Raw genomic sequence first — 23,357 nt, 5'->3', positions numbered from 1 at the left:
TCATCCACTTCGCATTTCCTCTCAGCCTTTGTAGTGCCAGAGTTCTTGGCAAGGATTTCCCCTCTCTCTGTTCTGTATCTTCAGAAGCCTGTAAAAATAGTTCTGGCAATTCTAAAGCCTCTCAGAGAAGCCAAGTGTACTGCAGCAGCCATGATGGTTTTGGGTGAAGTTTTCCCCACAAATGCTAATGGACTCAACCTCCAAGGCAGGTAAAATTCATGAGCCCTTCCTGAGAAAAGACCTGAATTTTTCCAATTGCTGTTCATCAAGGTTAGTTATTTGGTTTTAGATCTTTTATTATCACACTAACTTTATCAAATAAATTTGTCTTCAGCCTTTGTTTTCCTTGGTTGTAAAGACTTGACAGGCACTCAGAAGATCAAAGTCACCCAGTTAGGTAACAGGACATTCTTTTCCCAGCAGGATCTCTTTTTGGCATCCCCTCTGTTTTCAGTTTGTTATTTGTGTGGTGTGAAAATGGAATGACTCCCCCCACAGGTTCACACGTGACTGCATTCTCTCCAGCTGGAGGCATTATCTGGGAAGCTTGGGGAAATTTTAGGTAGTGGGGCCTCTCCAGGGATACCTTGGAAGTTTATGCGCGGCCTCTGGGTGTGTCTTTCTTCTGCCTCCTGTCAGTCATGAGGCCAGCAGCCTCCTCCTCTACATGTTCCTGACAACGTGATATTCAGCTCAAGTGCACAGCGTGAGGGACGATGGATTGACCCCCTCTGAAAGTGACCCAAAACAAATACATAAGTCCATATACATTCATATACATTCTGTTCCTATCACAGGTGTAGAAAAGCAAGTAAGACCCTTATCAAAATGCTTTTGTTTTAACTCCTCCTGCCCTACACCCTGGGCCTTGTTGATGAAATTTTTCAGACTTTACAAACAGTGTGGAATAGATAGGATTTGCCTAAGGATATTGAGATGGGAGTTGATCCTGGATTACTGGCATGGACACTGAATAAAACCTCACATTTCCTTCCAAGGGGGAGACAGAGATAATTTGTACACAGAGAGAGTCAGGGTGAAGACAGCAGAGAAGGGTCTGAAGGTGCATGCCTTACAGATGGGAGTGATGCAGATGCAAGCCAAAAACTGCTAGCAGTCACAGAAGCTGGAAGGAGCTAAGAATGGATTCTCCTCTATGGCCTCCATGGGAAGTATGACCCTGCTGATTTATTGATTTAGGCATTCATTTCGGGGCTCTGTTCTTCCTCAAACATAGAGTAAGTCTCTGTTTTTATTTTTTATTTTAAGATTTATTTTTATCTTCTGTGTATGAGTGTGTGCCTGCCTGTATGTATACATACTATGTTCATGACTAGAGCCCATGCAGGCCAGAGGAAGGAGCTGGATCCCTTAGAAGTAGAGTTAAAACCACTTGTGAGCTGCCATATGGGTGCTGGGAACTGAGCCTGGGTCTTCTGAAAGAGGAGCAGGGTACTCTTAGCCACAGAGTCAATGCTTCGACCCCAAATTTTGGTTATTTTCACCCACTATATTATTAGGAATCTGTTCTAGCAGTTTTATTAGCTACTTTTAAAAATTGCTGTTATAAAACAACATGATCAAGATGACTTTTAAAAGAAAGAATTTACTTTGGCTTACAGTCTAGGGGATCAGAGTCCCCCAGCTGAGAGTTCACATCTTGATCCACAACCACAAGGCAGAAAGAATGAGAGATAGAGATGATAGATAGATAGATAGATAGATAGATAGATAGATAGATAGATAGATAGAATGCGTCTGTACTGAAAATCACATAAGTCTTTTGAAACTTCAAAGCTAGCTCCCAGTAACACACCTCCTCCAACAAGGACACATTTCCTTTTTCTTCCACCTACTAGGGACCAAGAATTCAAACATATGAGTCCATGGGGGTCAGTCTCATTCAAACCACCATACCCAATAAGAAAAGTAATATAACAGAATTTATACATTTGTCCAATATACTAAGAACAATAATCTGAGCCGGGCAGCGGTGCAGGTCTTTAATCCCAGCATTCAGGAGGCAGAGGCAGGGGTATCTCTGAGTTCTAGGTCAGCCTAGTCTACAGAGTGAGTTCCAAGACAGCCAAGGCCACACAGAGAAAACTGTCTCAAAAATTCAAAAACAAAAACAAAACAAACAAACAAATAAAAAAAGAACAACAATGCACTAGGTATTTAAATTGACATAGCACAAAATATAAACACTAGTGAAACTCTCAAGACAAGAGATTTTCTTAAATTAAAAATACAGTCAGGATGGACCTTGTCTTACTGCTGAAGAAACATGCCTCTTCTTTTATTAACTTCAGATTTTCTGAAGCTCTATTTCAGAATCTTGTTTTGTTCTTAGGGATGTGTCACAGGTTGGGGAGGACTCTCAGATAATAGCTTCCTAATCGTTTTTCATCGTGCTGATGATCCTATGGTTTTCTATAAACACCAAGGCTCGCACTGATTTAATCTGAACCCTTCACTAAACTGGTACATACTGAAAGTTTCACCATTTCTGATTTTGAAACTTTAATCCTTGTTAAAAAAAAAATCAATAAACTTGTTATTTTGGGGGGAATGACACTGTTCCTTGTATATTATGTAATTTCCTTCTATCTTCTGAATTCAGGTCTTGTTTGCTTCCAAGTCTTGTCACTGGTGGCTGAGCTATGAATGAATTGACTTCTGCATTTTAGAAAATGTCCTTTATTGTCATTCTTTCCACGTTGCATTTAAGAAGGCTTTAGATGACTCATTTTGGTTCATCTGTCTCTTTTATATCTGGGCCCAAGATATTTATGTGTATGTGTGACAGGGTCTTGGCTTGACTGCTTGAAATCTCTTTGCTGGGCATGCAGATACATTTCTGTGTGTGACATCATCAGATACAGCCAAACATGCATTGGAATGTATGAAACATTTTGCTGACTTTTGAGAAAGAATTTATTCTGGAGTTCATAAGTCATGTGTACTTTTAGTACACATAGCAAAACAAAACAAACAACAACAACAACAAAACACCCTGATCTATAAAGATATCCAGTTATCTTCTTTTGTCAAAACTGTGAAAGTAGATGGAAGTCTCAATGTACTTTTGAACCCCATCATGTCAGCAAACATACTCTCTGACTATTTCCCTACTCTGTCCTGCTTTTAGGGTCTTATCTTAGTCACTGTTCTATTGCTGTGGAGAGACACCATGAAAAAAAAACAATTTTTATAAAAGGCAGCATTTAATTGGGACTTACTTACTGTTTCAGAGGGTTAGTCCATGTTCATCAATAGCAGAAAGCATGGCAGCACACAGTGCTGGAGAAGTAGCTGAGAGCTACAACCTGGTCTGCACAAGGGAGGCAGAGAGAGAGAGAGAGAAGGAGAGCTAATCCTGGGTGTAGTATGGGCTTTTAAAACCTCAAAACCCAGTCCCAGTGACTCTGGTAAACTAACAAGACCACACCCACTTCAACAAAAGCCATACCTCCTAAGCCTTCTAATCTTTCAAACAGTTTCACTCCCTGGAGGCTAAGCATTCAAATACATGAGCTTGCGGGGGGTCATTCATATTCAGACCACCACAGCTCTCAAGCTGTTTCAGGTATCACAGTCATACTCAGAAGAAAAGAGACTGAGAAGAAGAGTAAAACGTGGCTTTCTTAAGCATGTCTTTCATTTAATTGGTGAACAGAAACTTTCCCAGAAGTTTCCAGAACACATCTCCTAACAAGTCCTGGGCCAGGTCTGACCTATCTGTCCACTCTGTAGCTTTGGCTGGCAAAGGGGGATATTATGGGAAAGGCCAGCTTCAATGACCTTCAGCTCATCTTCAGAACAGCTCGCACTGCTACCAGAGTCAGAAAGTTCATTGGCAAAGCGGGGGAGGAGGAACTGTTAATTGGGGCATATCACGAAGACTGCTGCGATGAGTTCCCAGCCGTGCACACATAGCCTGAATGTGTCTTGTCTGGGGGAGAGGACAGAAAGATCTGGATTCATGCTTCCTGCTACTCACGACACGTTCTACAAGCAGCCTCCCTGGCACCTTAACTCTCTCTCCACTTCTTCCTCAGGCTGTCAGCCTTCATGGGTCCCCTACTCCAGCCACCCTGGCTGCCATTCAGACTTTGCCTTCCTGCCGCTGCCCCAGCGCAACCTGCTGGCAACCACTACCCGAGAGGGGGAGGAAAGGGGGTAGAAGAGACCTCAGGTGGCTGCGAGCACAAGTATAGACTCTTCTGAGGCAGCTCAGAAGAGACAGTTGCTTAAAGGGGAGAACAAAAGCCATTTAAACCTTTGGGAAACAGCTTTCAGGGTGAAGGCACATCATTGGATGGGGTCAGAGAGGGGGGTTGGGGATTTGCCTAATGAGGAATTCGGGACATGACCATATAAGGGGAGAGAAAGTTTTGCACGGATACCAGGCTACAGGACCTCTTCTGGAGGGCAAAGGTGGGGTCACAGGGCTACTCGCACTCGCACACGCAAGCTCAGATCAGCAATGGTAACAATCCTCCTACTCCCGCCAATCGCAGGATGAGATTTCCAGGGTTTGGACAGGCCTTGACTCCATTCTGTTTCTGGGTTGGTATCCCCAAGTCCCATGACTCCCCAAATTCACGCCTTGCTTATTTATGCATTTATTCATTATGCATGGCTCCCGGCCACTGCGCAAGCACATTCCATCATAGGTTTGCTTCCATTTGGTCTCTATCTAAGTTTCTCAGCAACACAGTGTGATGGCTATTCTTGGTTGTCAACTTGACTACATCTGGAATTAACTAAAACCCAAGCAGCTGGGTACACCTGTGAGGGATTTTTTTTTTTTTATTAAATCCTTTGAAGTAGGAAAACTGACTTTTAATCTGGATCTTTTGAAACAGGAAGATCCACCTTTCATCTAAACCACTGCTACCTTCTGGTAGCAGTCTATATCAAGGATATAGAAGAAGGAAGCTTTCCTTCTGCCTGCTTGTTGTTACTCTTGCTGGCAAGTACATTCCTTCACTGGCATTAGAGTCTACTTTGGGGTTCTGGCATATACTGAACACCAGCGAAGATATCCAGCCTCACGAACTCAACAACTACTGGATTCTTGGACCTTCCATTGGTAGATCTTGATCAGAGCCTTTAAGCCATATGACTATATCTAATTATATGTGCATATATGTATATATGTACATATGTCTTATTCTGTATGTATATAGTATATATGTATATTTTCTATATATCTGTGTGTATATATATATATATATATATATAAAACATGTCTTATTCTATAAGTTCTCTTCCTCTAGAAAACCCTGACTAATACCTACAGCTTTCTTCTCAAGCAAACCTTCACTGATCAAGACATGCTCCACACTTCAGCATTTGTGTACCATTCATTTATCTTCAGACTGACTTCAATCTGGTCAGTTACACTGCACATTACTAACAGTGGACCAAGCAAGAAGTACCAACCTAGACAGTACAGGCAGCAATAAGAACTGACTTCTCACCCAGACCCTGCTCAAAGTGGATGTTCTTAGGAAATGCTATTTGACAAAACTCCTCTAGGTAGTGACGGAGGGATCCAGGCTCTGTTGGGCTCATTTTAAAACTCTATTTTATTTGGAGTATTTAAGCCTCCACTACCCTTCCACCAGCCCTTTAACCCTAGGTAAGAGAGAGAAGGTTGGTGGTGAGAGGGGGCACAGCCCCTTTACTTCTCCCAGCTGTTTAGGGTCAATGGGTTCTTTGGGGGGCTATACCAAACTTCGTCAATAGCAAACGCAGCAGGCAGTCTCCTCATCTGTCTCCTCCAAGCCTCCACACCATCGGTCTCTGGTCTCTCCAAGCTGCCACACTTCTCTTTCTGGGCTCCCTTATTTCTGTCTCTCAGAGTCCTAGACCATGCTCTTCTCCATGCTTCACGAGGCAGGCCTTTACCAGCCGGCAAAGACCACACCCCATAGGAGGCAGTTATCAGCTGTGGATAATGTAAAGCCCAAACTAAGATCTTTGTGTGTAACCAATCCCATGATAGCTGTGACTAGCAAGGAGGCTGGGTCACAGAGGCACCAGCAGCTCTCCCTGCTAGAGAGAAGATTTTGACCATCTCTGCTCCACATTCATTGTAGGGTTTATTTTTCTGGTCTACTGCTATGGCAGGTCCAAAGAGAAGAATACTGTTGCTATAAAAAATTTATACAACAGTCCAAGATCACCCCTGTGGTGGTTTGAATAAGAATGGCTCCCATAGGCTCATTTATCTGAATGCCCAATGATCAGGAGTGGCACTTTTTGGGGTAGGTGTGGCCTCGTTGAAGGAAGTTTGTCACTCGGGGTGGACTATGAGGTTTTCAATGCCTAAGCCAGGCCCATTGTCTCTCTCTCTTCCTGCTGCCTGCTGACCCAGATGCGGAACTCTCAGCTTCTCTAATACCATGTCTGCCTGCATGCCCCCCTGCTTCCTGCCATGACAATAATGGACTAAACCTTTGAACCTGTAAGCCAACCCCAATTAAATGTTTTCCTCTAAAAGAGTTGTCATGGTCATGGGTGTCTCTCCTTAGCAATAGAAACCATAAAACAATCTCCAAGGCAAGGTTCTACACATGTGCTGAGACATGTTTATCATATATATTTTTCCATCAAGGATGCACACACTGAATGTTTACTTGAACTTTCTGGTGCTGTCCTGAAGGGGATTTATAAATAGCAACTTACCCTGAGCATCACACCTTTTCCAAAGATGACTCAGGCACAGAAACTGCACATGTTAGTCTCAAAATATATATATTTTATTCATTAAAACTCCATAGAAACAAATGTGGGCAAAAGTAATTGGGCAAAATCAAGCAGCCTTCCTGGTATACAGATGGTGCTAAGGGTCTTTTTTTTGCCCTTTTTAGTGTATCCAGAAGCACTCTTAGTGGCTGTTATGAATTCCAGCTGCCACTTACCGAACCATGCCATCTCCAAATCTAATAGCAGGAAGTTGGTACTCTGCAGCCCTTTCAATGAATGGTTCTGTGATTTTGCTACAGCATGACCCAGGTAAACCCTCATAGATAATCCAAGCCCCAAATCACATTTATAAGATTGTTTCTAAAGAAGAAGGCATTGTAAGTCCCAATATATAAGAAGAATGCATCTGAGTATCAGGGTCTTGCAGAATACCTGGAGAACCCTCTCCCAGCACACACTGGGCTGGATGTTATATTTCTGTTGGCTCTGCAATGCACTAGGGGTGTTCCTCTCTGCTCAGGGTGGTCAGAAAGTAGCACTGTAATCTAGATAGTGTAGTGCTGCCCGGCATATAAGTGACATGATGACAAAGTATAGAAAAGTCAAGGGTAAAAGGCTAAAAAGTGGCTCACACCGATGTATAATACAAAGCGATTTTTTCCTCTCTGTGCTGTGTATGTGGTTCCTGTGCATGAGTGTGTGCATACCCGTGTGTTCCTATGGTGATTTGAAAGAGACTGCCCCCACCCCCACCCCAGGCTCTGGCATTTGAACACTTGCTCATTTTGCTCTGTATTACCCAACGCTGGAATTGCTGAATTCCTCAGTTGCTTCTGAGATGCTTTGCATCCCGAGTGTGTGTCATCAATATTAAAATTTCTGGTTATTTTGTGTTTTAGTTTAGCAACGGAGGCTCAGGATTGTGGACAATTTGATTGATTAATGATTTGCTTCATTACACAGAGACAGTTGAACTTGATAATTAATAAAAGGTTAAACTGCATTTGAAGCCCGAAGTGGCTTTTGACTTTTTTGATGGCCCAGAGGATGCATTGTCCCTTCTCTGCTCTACAGCCATGCAGTTCGCACCTTCTTTGCTGTAAAAACTCTGACGTTGTTGTGGCCAGTGGCGTGGAGTGAGCAGTGGTTTTGCTCTTCCAGACCTGGCCCATGAAAGCCACTGGTGTCATCTTGGGCTCTTTCCAGTGCTGTCAGCCATAGATTGACACCCAGGGGAACCTCAAAAGCCACATATTGAAGACCAAAGAATCGCTGTCACAAGAGTCTGAATTTATGAATGAACACAGCCCCATTCTCAGTCCCACACCCCTAACACAACTGGATGTGAGCAGTTAAGGAAAACTACCACATCAACACCCTGAGAGATGAAAGCTGTCTGCCAGCATGGCCTTATATCTTCTACTATGAATACTGGCTTCCTTCAGTCATTCATGTCTTAGGTATAAAGGCCATTCTTTGTCGATAAGGAGCTTACCACATCCTTCGGGAACATCTGCCAACTGCCACCACTGAGGTAGGGGGTGGGTTACTCTAAGCCCTGAGGTGGTAAAGGCTGGGATAGAGCTAAACATCCATCCCACAATGCGTGAGACAGCATCCCTCTGCATGTCAGTTGTAGTATGTTGAAATGTAGAGTTAACAATGGCATGCTGGGTTTAGGCTTTTCTTTTGGTTCTGCAAGTCACCCACTGTCATTTGGCAAAGGTCCATGAGCTCTGGAGTTTTGTTTGTACATCCACAGCCATCCCAATATGCTCTTCCCTTCATTCATCTTCTAACGCATACATTTATAGCTGTAGCATCAGAAGGCAGAAGACTTGAAGATAGATATTTATAAACATTTACTGAATGAAGACAGAGCACAAATATGAAAAGAAAAGGAAGGTGAAAAGCTGTACTCTGTTGTCAGCTCCCCTGTCTTTCTGTTTCGTCCACACTAACTTGCTCTGGTTTTGCCGAAATTTTGACTGCATTCTGTCTCCTGTGCTTTGTCCTCTTGCCTAAACTGCTTCCACAGGTCAAACTTTTTTTCTTCCCTCTCACTCACCTTCGGTTAACTCAGTTTCATGACTCTAGCCATCTGTTTAAAGGATACCTGAAATTTATCAGGAACTTGTTTTTCTCTTGAGATTTCAGTTCAAAACCATGATTGCTTGCAGGCGTTATTTGGTTCACCCTCACTTGCAATTAATTCAGTTGATCCAAACCTAGGGAGGCCCTAGTAGGGAGTTACTGCTGTTGTTTTGCTAAATATACTTGATATGCCTGTCAAGTTGCCTTCTAAATAATTATGTTTACACCCATACAAGGATGCTGCTTTGCTGTCAACTTTAGAGACACAATGAAGACATTGTATCTTTCCATACTTGCTGAATTTCCTTTCTCCGGTGTTAAAGTCATCACTAACATTGTAACATTGGCGTTGACACATTTTAACAGTGGGTTTTACACATTGTGACATGGGCTTCAACCAAAACTCTTCCTCCAAACTGCTAGGTCACATTGCGGGTACTCAGGACACTTTGATATCTCTTGCTCTTGGTACATTATTTAAGCGATCTTGAGTAGCTTTTTCTTAACTTTATTTTAAAAACACAGAGCAATATTAGTAGCCAAAATAAACTATGATCCATATGTGTAGCTTTGAACCTTCTAGAAGCCACATTTTTTAAAAAAAAAAATGAAAATAGGTGAAAGTAATTTTAATGATAGTTTATTTAAAATGGTAAGTCCAAATATTGTCATTGTATATACCAAAACCACAAAGCAAAAGGTTGTGTTTATTACATATAAACTAGATTTTACTTTATATACTGTCAAAAATCTAGTGTGACCTATCTCAGTTTAGACTGTGCACTCCATGTGCTCAACACTCACTTAACTGTGTGGATTAACAACATTGCTCTGAGAAGCCATGGTTATTAAACAAAAATCCCAGTGCCCAGAGTGAGTGGCCTCTACAAATCATTGGCCAGGGAGCCTCCTGAGGTCCCTCAAAAACAATACAAGAACATTGGCACTGCCGTTGATTGCCCACCAGAGCTAAAAGAGCCTCTTGCTGAAGATAAACCATGCATCTTGATCAAAGAATGAAGAAATGAAGTAGGGAACTTCCTCCCTGGCGGCTGGCCCTCTGTGCCAGAGCATGCCATGCAGGCTGCTGGGGGAAAACTGTTCTCAACAGTCTTAGTACTGCTGTTCCCCTGGGTACAGCACACCTACAGGTAACATGAACCCACTTGTGCAGTAGTGGCAGATGTGTTGTGGAAGTACCAAACGTTCTGATTGGATTTGATGCCTGCTTTACAGGGGGAGAATTTACATCTGGCCCTATGAAACCAATGAAAAGTCTGTGGCTCTGGAGGTCCTAAGTCCTAGTAGGAAGGTTATTGCTGTTGTTTTGCTAGATGGACATGATGTGCTGGCAAAGCGCTTTACAAGTAACTACGTTTATGCCCATAGAAGTATGCTGCAGTCAGCTTTAGTTAGACAAGCTTCCTTTTGCAGGGCTCAGCAGTGACTGCAGAGGCTCATAACTGGTCAATGTACAGAGAATTAATGACTGTTGAGGTTCCTGCTATACACGGACTATCTCTGTCACCTTCTCAAAGGCCCAGAGAAAGTTATAGGAGAGAAAATAGAGAGCACAGGAGCTGGAGAAAGTGAAGGGTGGTGAGAGACACTGACTGAGGGCACGCGGCTGTTGTGCGCTTGAAGGCACAGCAGCTGTGATCTGCACAAGATCGTCCCAGGATTGGGACTATCAGCACCCTGCCATACAAGGGGAAAGGACTTATGGACTGCACCTCTCCCTGAGGGTCTGTATGCAGTTAACTTTATTTATTGAAAAAGCAGATTATATACAGGTATGTCTCTGTGTGGTGATAGCTGCTCCTTGCTGTAATGTGATCATAAACCCCCTCCAAACCTTGGACCATTAAATATACCCACAAGGGAAGTGTGTGATGTTTCCAAATGAAATGAAAAATGTGTCTTTTTTCCATTACTCCTCACTTACAGGTTATTAAAGGAAGTTTCATTATTTTGTACCTCAACTCCCTTATTTTTACTACTTTCCATGAACCATGCTTTTTGATTGCTGATCTTTTGTTTGTAATGAGCTTTCTGTCCCATTTTCACACTCACCACCCACCTGTTCTGTCTCTGTGCACGAGTCTCTTCTCAGAGACTGTTTTTCTCCTTGAATGACAGGACATCAGATAAGAGCAGACCTTATCAAGCCTTTATTAAAGCTATCTCATGCTCTGATCCACATTCAGGTAAAGCTGCTGTTCTGCTTTCATTAATCTGATTTTAGTTTATATTAATATACACAGAAGCCCTGGTGACATAACCAGGTCAATTAGGGCCAATGTTGTTTTTATGGAAACTGCCACTTCCCCTAAATTCTCAATGGTTTGCTTCCTAGTTCAACTGGAACAAGCCGAACCCTTTCTGTGGCCTCAAAGTGCTTGCTGCCCACACATCTTTTCTTCCCGTCCCGAGCTCCATTCACTCCAACATTCTTTCTGGTTTTGTTTTGTTCTGTTTTCTTTTTCAACACTCTAGAGCTTCTTCTCTGTGTTCTTCAAGCTTTCTCAAAACACATTTCCAAGCCACCTTCCCAAGGTGTGTGTGTGAATACCTACTTCATCCTCATTCTCACACTTTATTTCAGACAGAGAGGACCTTGTGACCCTCTTTATTTGACCACTCTCCTTCCCCTGACTCCAGCACTTTCTTTCCATTGAAAGAACTTGTATTTTTCAGAGCCTTCTCATCTCAAGTTATTTCACATCTTCCTTCATGTGTGCTGTCTTTCCCTGAAGCTAGACTGTCAGCTCAGTCAAGCAAGGACTTTGCTTTTATCCCAGTTGTCTGGGACTATGCCAAGTATATAATACACACATAAAAAAAGATGGAAATTAAGGTGCACATCGCCTTGTTGGCTCTCACAAAGGCCTCACGGCGTCAGAATCCTAGAGAAACGCCCTCCTCATCACAGCAGAGAAATCTCCCAGCACCCCCACCCCCACCCCCACCTCCCACCTCCCACCCCGGTCCTTCACTATCTCTTTGTCACCATACTCCAGTCTTCATTGCTTTGTCCTTCAGACTGTCCTAGCTTGGACTCCACTCACACTCTCCCACATTTGCCCAATTCCTGGAGTGACTCTCACAGTTCCCGGCACAGAAAATTGGCTTAGTCCCCTCAACTTTGTGACCTTTGGTTCACAGATATAAAACTGTGCTGTTATCGGTGCTCTTCATTGAACTCATCTCTTATCTAGCCAAATTCTTCCCACACCCAGGCTGAATCTTGAATCAGCACTCAGCGTTCAAGGGCAAGGCTGTTCAGTAGGGTCAGGTGAACTCGGTAAAGAGGAACACTCTGAGCATAGCTTCCTTAGCATCCTGTGAGAACCGATTTTGCTAATTCATCTTTAGCAGCTTCTTCCTGCATGAAATCCCTACCAAAAAATATAGATTTGCCTTTTATGAGAACACCAGGATTGTAGTGCTGTGCTGCAATTTTAATATAATCTAATTAATGATAAGACAACTAAAATCTCTCTCAGGTAAGGACAATCCAAAGTTACTGCTCCAGCACCATAACTGCCTGCCTACTGCCGTGCTCTCTGGCATGGTGGTCATGGACTCCGCCACTGAAACGCTGAGCCTTCGAGAAATTCTTTCTTCTATTGCCCTGGTCATGGTGTCTCTTCACAGCAATAGAAAAGTGGTAAGACAAACTGTCCCCCCGTATGTGTGGCACCAGCTATAAGGGCTCTGAGGGCCTTTGCCTTTGTCCCTCCGCTGCCTGCTGCAGAGTACATGCATTCTGTTGCTGCATCCATCCTTTCGCTGACATTGGAATCCAGCCCCTGCAGTCTTCCCCAGGGACTGAAGACTCACAGCGCAGCCTCAGGAATTCTCCAGGTCTTCAGTGACAGACTGAGGCTGCTGAGGCAGCCAGCCTCGTGGAATGAGCTACTCCAGGGTTCTCAGCCTCTTCAGCATGTAAATGGTCACCACCTAGCCTGTGCCAAGGAAGCCAACTGAGCAAATCTCCTTTTTAATATTGGTTCTTTTCCTCTAGAGAACCCTGACTAATATATAAGGTTCTTTTCCCGTAAGAGTGAGAGAGACTCAGGGTCTATGGCCAAGAGAACCATGAATTTGGACTGATGAGACAGCAGAAAGATGCTAGAATCCTCCCAAATTAGTTCTTTATGGGAGTGGGGATAGGGCACTCTGAGGGTAAGAAGTGCTGTTTCGGTGACAGCACGACTGTCACTGGACTCTCAGTCCCATTTTAATTCTGACATTCTCGTCTGTGGTAACAACTTTCCGTTCTTCACCCTGAAGCACGGGTCTGGTGTCTGCCGTAGCCAGTGCCAGCTGTGGTAAAGGCAGCTTCCTCAGGCGGCGTGGGGCTCAGCTATAAGAGCAGGCAGAGGTATCACAGCTTGTCCTGTGCGGCTAGTTTTTGGAAAGTTCTCATGGATTGATGGAGTTCATCCCTCTCAGGGAAGGGCAAGTTTTGGCTCCTGCTGCAAAACCAAAGCAAAAACAGATAGTCCTCCACAACAAACATTCTGGAAGATTCTGGACAATTTCAGACTTATAGAAGGGAAAGAAAGCTAGTGGGGTAGGGAGTTCTCTCTTTCTGTCATGGGCATGGCCGTGAAACTTGATTCCTCCCAAGGGACAGTGACCACAGGCCACAATAGAGGGAGGTTACAGTCAGGCTTCTTGTCTTCTTTTTTTTTTTTCCTGCTCAAACGTTCCTAGAGGCAAACATGAAAACAGGAATAGTCCTGAAGTAGTGTTGTTGGAAACTGTTGCCAACTTAAACTTCCACATCAAATCCCATGAAACTTCTTGATATTTTGCTTCACCGTTCTCCACATGACTATGTAAATATTGCTCAATTCTACAACCTCTTTTTTTCTGTGATTGCCTTTTCTTTTCTTTTCTTTTTTTCTTTTTTTTTTTTTCTGAACAGTGTCTCACCACATAACCCTGGCTAGCCTGAATGAAACTTGTTCTGTAGACCAGGCTGGCTACAAAGTCTCACAGATAACCACCTGCTCTCCACCTCTGCCGGGATTAAAGCTGTACACTACTATGCTCAACTTGCAATTGAATTTTTAAATTTTTATTCATTTATTTATGTATGTATTGCCTGTCACTCAGGTATTCTAGCTGGTCAGAGTTGACCAGATTTGATGTGTGGTTAGTACTGTTGTATGCATTGATTGATCTGACACTTCCATACTTGGAAGAAGCTCTTTATCAGACAGAAAGAACAAAAACAATTGGGTTGTGAAACATTTCTTGTGGGGACGTGTAAAGATGTGACAGGAATACTGTCTTCACAAAACTCAAGTTGATGGGGAATTAAAAGGACTTACTTGCAGATTCCAAGCAGAGATACTAGATTTGGGTTATTCTTTGCAAAACCTTACTACTCAGTCACTCAGACATGTTTACACTTGAATGCTAGATTTAGAGCCTGTTACACCAAGACAGTTGTACCAAAGCATGAAGCCGTGTGCGGCACAATGGGGTTTAGTATAAAATTATTTTCCCCTAAAGTGCACAATGAAAGGAACAAGACTAGGAGGATAGGAGGAGCTAGCTCCACTGTTTTGAACATAAGCACTTACACAAGAGAATCACGGGCAGAATCCCAACAGCTTGTCACTTCCCAGTAAATCTCTTTCTTACCTGAAGTCCTACAATCTCTTCTGCCTCATTACAACACAACTGGTTTCTTGCCACGTCATAGGTCAAGGAAACATTACCATACTCCCTAATGATGGTTTACACAAGACAATTTATATTCCAGGAAGGAACAGTCTTATTGTCCCTAAGCAAAAATGTCAAATATTAGACATGAAAAAAATGATGAGCCAGCAAGAGGGAACTCCCACCAGCCCTGCTGTGGACCTAACAACCTGAGCTCTAGCCCAGGGACCCACAGAGTGGGAGAGAGAACCAACTCACACAGGTTTTCCATTGCTCTCTATTTGTGTGCACACACGATAAATGAACAAAATGTAGAAAAGAATTAAAATATACATTGAGCTAGGCAGTGATGGCACATGCCTCTAATCCCAGAGCTTGGGAGGCAAAGGCAAGAAGATCTCTGAGCTTGAGACCAGTCTGGTCTACAAAGTGAGTTCCAGAACAGCCAGGGCTGTGACACAGAAACCCTGTGTCAAAAAAAAAAAAAAAAAAAAAAAAGTCACATGTGTGTACACCCACACACAGTGAGTCCTATAATCCCAATACTTGGGAAGTTGAGGTAGGAAAGTCATGAGTTCAAAACTGTTGTAGGCTATATGATAAAATACCCTGTCTACAGAGCAAGCAATAAAACATCATTCTCAATTTCCTTTGTACTCAAAGACTAGATTCCTGTTGAAATAATCCCAAAAGCATGAGAACCAATGACACAATAATTTTGAAGATATCCTGCTGTTTGGGAAGTAGTATGTTCTGATTCTTTAGGAGTTATGACCTTAACAAAATGCCTTTCTCGAATTATTTTACTTAAAAACTGAGTTTCAAATCACAAAACACTGAAGAGATGAAAGTAAAAGTTTATAAGAATACAGTTAAAAATAAAATTCTCAAGAAATTATATATCCGTGGTTAGTCTTTCCACACACAGATTGGTTTTACAAAGTCATCATTATGATATTTCGGATTTCAATATTGAGTTCTGTGTTTTTTCTCACAGTGCCCAAAATAGCCAAAAGCTAGTACTTATATAAATGGCTTAGTGAATAAAAATTAACCATAATAAGGCCATACTTTCAGGCCACTTATTAAAATTCATCCATAATTTACTAAGTGGATTTTTCTTTGCCTGAAAAGCAAATGTAAGAATAGGAGAGATAAAAATAAAAGCTAATGCTGACTGTGAAATTGTTTATTCACCCATGGAAATATGAGCAGCAAGAGAAAACAGCTTCCTTACAACACAGCTATGCTCATTAATTATCACTTTTACGGTGTTAACACAATAAAAGAGCTAATAAAAGGGCTTACATTTGACCATCAGGCAAACAAACACCAAAAAATCACGTGGAAGCAGAAAATAGTTTCAACAAGTGGTTTCCCCAAAATAAATAATTCCAAGTATCAGTACCAAAAAAGAAAAAAAAATTCTGTATTTGTGGCTGGTCTAGAACTCACTATGTAGACCAGGCTGGCCTTGAACTCAGAGAGATTCACCTGCCTCTGCTCCCCAAGTGCTGGCATTAAAGGTGTGTACCACCACACCTGGCCAAAACCCATTCTCAATGCATCAAAATAACAGCCTTCACATTTCCCAAAACGTACTCTTTGTTCTCTGCATGAAAATACTATCGACTCCACAGAGCAACCCAAAAGCCCTTTTCCCGCTATTTGTGTGATGGGAAAACATAGCTTCAGGGACACAGGAATTCGATGGCAAGGTCTTGCGTAAACGTGGAGCTGACCCGTGGCTGACATAGCCAGTTCTGAACTCTGTCCTGCTGTGAGGATCCCCCGATCAGCTTCATGGGATTGAACAGTGTCACCAGGAAGTGTCCAGGTTCCTCTGCTCTTCCCCTCGGCAGCAGCCTGGGGTCTACTAAAGCGAAAAAATTCAGGTAAGGCTCAGTGGCAGGGCGAGCCATCCAGAGTTTAACTAGAACAATCCAAGCAGCAAGAGTCCACTCTGTGGGGCCAGGGGAAGGTTTAATACATAAAGTGTCTGCTGCTGAAGCCTGAGGATTTGAGTATCGACTCCCAGCACCTATGTAGAAAGCCAGGCAACGTGGTGGGCACTTGTAACGCAGTGCTAGATGGTGAAGACAAGTGGATCTGGTCCCCTGAGGCTTGATGTTCAGCCCGTCGAGCTGGCTGGCAAGGATCAGTTTCAGCACCTATCAAAAAATAAGGTGGTGAGTAATTAAAGAAGATACTAAGTTGAATTCTGGCATTTAAATGTGCAAGCACATGCTCTCTCTCTTTCTCACTCTGTCTGTCTCTCTTGCTGTCTCTGTCTCTCTCTCTCTCTTGTTCTGTCTTTCTGTCCTTCTCTTCCTCTCCGTTTCTCTGTGTCTCTGTCTCTCTCTTCAGAAAAAACAGTAGAGTACTCAGAGGAGCAAATTTCAGCAGGCACAGGCTCTACACCTCTTCCATGCTATCATCTTCCTGGAGTGCTCCTTGAATAGGTACTTCCGGGAATCAGGCATGCTGTTTTGGGACTCCCGTTTTACCCCAAATTCAGCCTGTTCTCAGGAGATGCAGAAGATGAAAGCTGATGAGCAGAAGTTGAAAAGTTTACTAGGGGAAAAGGTGACAGCTGATGGGGAGGTCCTGAAGCCAGTTTAAGTTGGCCCAGCGAGCTGACCCCTCCCACCTGTTATTTTTCACATCCTGTTTGGGGGGAATCTGAGTGGGTCCATATGGAGCCCAGCATCACCACTGTCTTCATATCCTGACCACCCAATCAACCACCACTCTTATCTCTGCATCCTGCTTCAAGGTCCTGAGCTGACCCAGCTGGAGAGACCACCATCATATTTTGTTATGTCCCGATTTGGAGGCCCCAGAGCTAACCTCCTGCCCAATAACTGAGCTTTTCAAATTTATCCTAGTTCTCCCAGAAGAGTGGGAGTGCAGATTCCAGATGTCTGCTTACATCAAGGCGATGAGACAGCTCCTTTGTTTATTTGGGGGTTTTGTTTTGTTTCACTTGAAACTATGTAACCAGCGCACTCTCCAAACTCAAGAAGTAGCCTAGGCTAGCCTTGAACTTAAGACAACAAAATCATGAAACAGGGACAGTCTGAGGTCCCACGCTGAACTCAACATCAACGAGATCAGGAAGCGTGAATCTCAAGACGTTGTGGCCTTCACTCAAGCTGCCCACAGACGTCGGCCGGAGCCTCTGGGCCAGGTGGGGAGGCCAGGCAGCCAGGTTTTTAGATTTTTTGGTTTGTTTGTTGTTTTGTTTTGTTTTGTTTTTTAAAGCACTCTTGCTGGGAGACGCTGACAGACATTGTCAGTGAATGAAACGTCGCACCCACCCAGCGCTGGTGACCTCATCTAGCTGGGGGCACAGCCTGAGGGTTGGGGAGGCAGATCTGAAATGCTCCAGGAACCCAGCTGCAGAACAAGCCAAGAGGGGGGGCAGCCCTAGCAGGGCCACGAGCCCACAAAGCACAACAAAAATAGACTGTAATTTGGAGAGTAACAGTCAACGTGAAGTCCTTACAAGGAATGTTTATGTGTATATTGTGTTACTTAAACATAATTTGAGTATTGCAACAGCTCTGTGTGCTAGATCAGCTCCTTTTATTTCTGACTTCTTTTTTTTTTTTTTTTTTTTTCCAGTCGAGAAAGGGTCTTACTATACAGACCAGGCTTGGCCCAAACTCACTCACAGAGATTCTCCCGCCTCTGCCTCATGAGTGCTGTGGCTAAAGGTGTTATGTGTAACAGACTTTTCCTGGACAGATGAAGCACATCTGTATTTCATCCCAGAAGGTCAGAAACCGGACGAGTGCAGCATCTGTGAGGTAACTTCTGTTTTTAAGGTTTGTTGGTACCCGAAGAGCTCTTTCAAGCAAGTGCACGAATGACGAGCATAAAGTTTTTCCCAGTGAAGGGGTGTGTGTGTGTGTGTGTGTGTGTGTGTGTGTGTGTGTGTATGCTCCGTGTGTTTGTGTTCATGTGTGTGTTTGTGTCTATGTGTGTGTGTGGTTTTTCTCAGCTGACACTTTTTAATTTCTAATTTTCAATTCATGTTGTTCATTGTTCAAGTTGGCTTTGGAAATTTATGTGAAATGTGCTGAGGGTTCAGGTTCTCATGTGCCTGTCGGGATTCACTGTCTGAGTGCATGCTTCTCCTTGAACACGTGCTTCTCCCTTCTCTGTAGAGCACAGAGATCACTCAGCAGCCCCCACCCTTACCCCAGGAAGGATTCCATCTCTGTAGCTTCTGCCTTGGACTTCAGGCAGATCTGGATTTTGATGACTGCAACTTGGAATGCATTTCTGAGTCCTGGCACCCTTAGTTGTACCGTTGGACATGACCCCTACTTTCTGAAGAGAAAGTCCCTACGAAGTCCTGTAAAATGAGTTTTAAGAACATTTTACCATCCACTACAGCAACACCTGAAAACAGTTCTTTCATTGCTGTGCATTCTTATTGTTGTTGCATAGGTGTGTATACATGGGTGTACAGCGTATCAGATATATTTAATAGTAGGCTGTCATTATTCTGCAGCTTTAATGTCATAAAAATGTTGGTGAGGCTAGGTGTAGTGGTGCATGCCTGGAATCCCAGCTACTCAGGAGACAGAAGCGGGAGGATCTTAAGTTCAAGGCCTTCCTGAGCTACAAAATGGATATGAGGCTAGCTTGGCTTACTGAAGGCTCTATCTCCAAATAAAAATATTTAAAAGGGGCCAAGGATATAGCTAAGTGGTAAAGTATTTTCCTAGTGTGCATTAAGTGACCCTGGCTTCAATTCTCAATACCTTAAAAAAAAGTTAGTGGAAAGTGCAGAGTTTCTATATACACTTTATCCTCCCCACCCCCCAATCATGCTCCCTTATTATCACACAGAATTTTATGGTACATTTGTAATAAACGATAAGCCAGGGTTGGCATATCATTACCTGAAGTTCAAAGTTTGCATCAGGGTTCAAGTTTGGTGAGCTCTCTGCTTGGATGAGTCTATAACATAAAACAGAACAGGATTATTTAACTTCCTAGACAATCCACATTCCACAATTGGGCCCTCTTGCCCCTCCCTTGAATTCCTGGAAACAACCCATCTTTCTACTGACTGTCTCCATAGTTTTTCCCCCAGTGTCATGTAGGTGGAAGTACTTGGTAGTTCACCTTTTCAGAACACCTTACTTCCTTATCACTATATCTTAGTTACTTTTCTATTGCCAACAAAACACTGTGACCAACGCAACTCACGAAGGAAAGCATTTCACTTGGGACTCAAAAATGGAGGGGGTTAGAGTCTGTGACCATCATGTTGAGGAACATGGCAGCAGGCAAGCAGGCCTGGTAGTGGAGCAGTAGCTGAGAACTTACATCCAGATCCATAAGTGCGAGGTAGAGAGAGCTAATAGAGAAAGGTATGGCTAAAGCCCAACCCCAACAACACACCTCCTCCACCAAGGCCACACCTCCTAATCTTTCCTAAACAGTTCCACCATCTGCTGACCAAGTGTTTAAAATATGTGAGTGTGGCGGCCATTCTCATTCAAACCGGCACAGTATGCACGTGATTAGTAGAATTTTAAACGATATTCTGCAAGTATAGAACAAATGAGTTTTATAAACGAATAGAATGAAATGCCGCTAAAGGTAGTTTTCATTCTGAGGCATCAAAATAATGACCACCCCCCAAACACACACACACACACACACACACACACACACACACACTCAGCTGTGCACTGTAAATGTTGACCTGAAGGTCCCTGGGAGTTGTCATTTATTATGTAACTAACCCTATACACCTTTTCCTAAGGAAGTTACACAGCTCAGATAAATACCAATACAGAATTTTACACAGATGGTGGTTTGCAGATCACATGGGAAAGGCTTGAAAGTCCTGGAAGCTATGCAAAAAAAAATGGTCAAAATACCACTCAGGTGCTCTTGGCAAAACGTCCAATTTGAGCCAAAGTCTCTTGGTGGAGAAGCATGGGTTTGCCTGTGACTATTTATTACCTGGAGGATCCTTCTGTAGGACAGATGTTTTCCTGGGTAAATGAGGAGCCTATCTTCCTGGTTCTTCCTTGTCAAGCCCTAACTCTGTCAAGCTCTGTACCGTAGCAATGATCACACTCCATTGAGAACCCCGAGTCCTCACTCTATGCTTTCTGGGTGAGTCCCAGCACCTTTGGTATCCAGAAGTTTGATGGGAGTAGTTATTTTACTATTTGTGTCTCAGTTTCCCCTTTGCAAAAATGAGATCCACATACTATGGCTTAAATAGTCAAGGAAAAAGGGAAGGAATATACAAGAAAGTAACATTTTTTTTGGAAAAGAGCCAGACATTTTAGGACAGAAACAAGTGTTTGAAACATTTTCATATTTCTGTTTCTATAAACCTTTGTCTGCTCCACTGTAATTTCTCTACAAGCTCCACTGCAATTTCTTAGGTAGCAACTGCAGGGCTGTCCACTGTCACCAGACATGAAACCAGACCATGGGAGCAAGCCCCCCCTCAGTTGTCTGTGTGAAAACTCAATAAATGGCGTGTGCTCTACTGACCTCTCAGGAGCCTGGCTAGGTGATGTGCACCATGAACTCTGTAGTAACTCAGTCCCCACTAACCGTCATGCCCGGGCGTGTGGTTATTGGTCTCCTTTGCTCTCTGCTGCTGTGCTAAATGCAGTGACCCAAAGCAACTTAGGAAGGACGCGGTTCATTTGGCTGTTATTTCCAGATCACGGCCCCTCGCTGAAGGAAATCACGGTAGAAGCACAAACAGGAACTGAAGCAGAAACCACGGAGGAATACTGCTTATTGGCTGGACTTCCCGCCTATGCTCCATGAGCTTTCCTGTACAGCCCAGGCCTAGGGATGGTTCCGCCCGAAGTGGGCTGGACTCTCCTGCATCAACTGACAGTCAACAAAATGCATCCCAGACATGCCCACAGAGTAATCTAATGAAGGTTCCCTCTTCCAAGTGAGCTCTGCTTCTATAAAATTGGCAAAAACAAACGACAAAAAACAAAACACAAAACAAAAACAAAAAACTAACCAGGAAATATGTGAAGAGCAGTAAGACCAGCTTCCTATCGTTCCTGGGCTGTCAGGAAGGAAGCAGAGTACATAATTCTGTGCACTAAAGTGTCAGTTTGTACAGGTTATACCCTGGGCACAGATGAGGACTTTGCTTGGAGACAAAGAAAAAGGGTTCTTTCAGGATGGTGGCACTCAAATCATTGTGTGAAAGTGGTTGTCTTAAGTGACTGACCCCCCAGTGTTAGGTCACAAATCTTGATGCACTAGCCCACTCCCAGGCTGCTTAGGCGCCTGTGATGTCATCATTGGCCAAAGCCGCCAGGGGTCCAGGATAAAAGGACCTTTGCCTCTTACTTCTCCTGCTGCTCTCTCCTCTCTTGCACTCTCTCTGCCTCTGTTTCTCCTCCCACCATGTCTTTCTCTCTCTCTCTACCTCCATCCAATAAATCTCTTTCATATCAGATCTGTTGTATGTGGTGTTGGTATAATATTCTTGTGGAATATATACAATTTACCCTTGTTCATTCAAATGCCCCACTATCTGGCTTCAATCCTCCAGACATTGCATTGTACTGTTTAATCTAAGCACCACCTGTCTCAAGTTTGTGCAAACATGCCACCATTTGTTCTCTATATTTTCAATAAAACAACCAGCCAATGCTGAGCAATGGAGAGAATGGGGTGGGACATCCTGGTCCAGAGGGGAGGAAAAGGAAGCAAGTAGGAGCTGGAGAGGAGAGATTGGCAGGACAAGACTTGTAAACATGAGGAAAATGGACTGGACCTAAGATGTGACTAAAAGCAAGTATAATGTGGGAAATCCGCCTGGCAGGAAGCTATGCAGGCTTGGAGGTTTAGGATGAAGTAACTATTGCCCAGCATTGTGCAATAGGTTAACTAAATACATCCTAGTCTCTGTGTGGTGATTTGGGAATACAGCTGGTTTAGGAATAACCACTGTTTAACTAAAAGATAAATCAATATTAAACATTAATATTCAACAACAATGTGGAATCATTTTTTAAAAAAATATCATAACACTAAGGCATCACGAGCTTTGAATACCATAATCTACCTTTAAAACTGTAGAAGTCAGCTGAACAGGGAGTCAGAGGTCCAGAAGTACTAAGATGGTGCATGTATTTCCATCATTCTGTTCTTCAATGTTGAGCAAAGCAAACTCTACTGATAATCTACGCAGAGGGTTGATAGGATGAGTGCAACCTATTTTTAACACTCCCCCCCCCAACTTTTCTCAGTTGGGTCAACTCATTAAGAAAGGATACACAAACCACCAAGTGAAAAGCTCTGTGGTGGAAGAATGCTCTTGTGATGGTAAAGGGTCTGCCCCAGAGGACTGTGTAATTACAGAAACATAATATGCTTTTTCAGCCGGGGCTGCCACATCCTGCAGGCAGAGCTTGTCTAGGGGGATGGCCTGCAGTACTGTCTTGGAAGCTTTGCAATAAATGGTAAAAAGACCACTCAGGGGCTCTTGGCAAAGGTCTGATTTGAGCCTAACCACTGAACAGGCAGATCCAGACTGGGATGTTCTGAAAGGTCTTCAGAGCTTGTATTATGAAGTAAATATGAAGATTAATTTCGAGGAAGTCCATACAGGAATAACAGCCAAATGTATCATAGCAACAATGGCTGGGAATTGGACTGAAACTGGTCTAGAAATTAAAAACAAAAAAAATGTGATAGAGCAGTTGTGAACATTTGGTAAGTGCTTCATGCTGGATGCTCTCTGTGAGATAGTGATATCTTAGGGGGGACAGTCTGTCCTTCAGACATGAAATAATAACAAGTGATATGTCCTGATATCGGAAGCTTTTTTTGGATGG

The sequence above is a fragment of the Meriones unguiculatus genome, chromosome 10 (genome assembly GCF_030254825.1).
Source record: "Meriones unguiculatus strain TT.TT164.6M chromosome 10, Bangor_MerUng_6.1, whole genome shotgun sequence".
In the NCBI taxonomy this organism is placed as follows: Eukaryota; Metazoa; Chordata; class Mammalia; order Rodentia; family Muridae; genus Meriones; species Meriones unguiculatus.
This window is presented reverse-complemented; position numbering follows the sequence as displayed.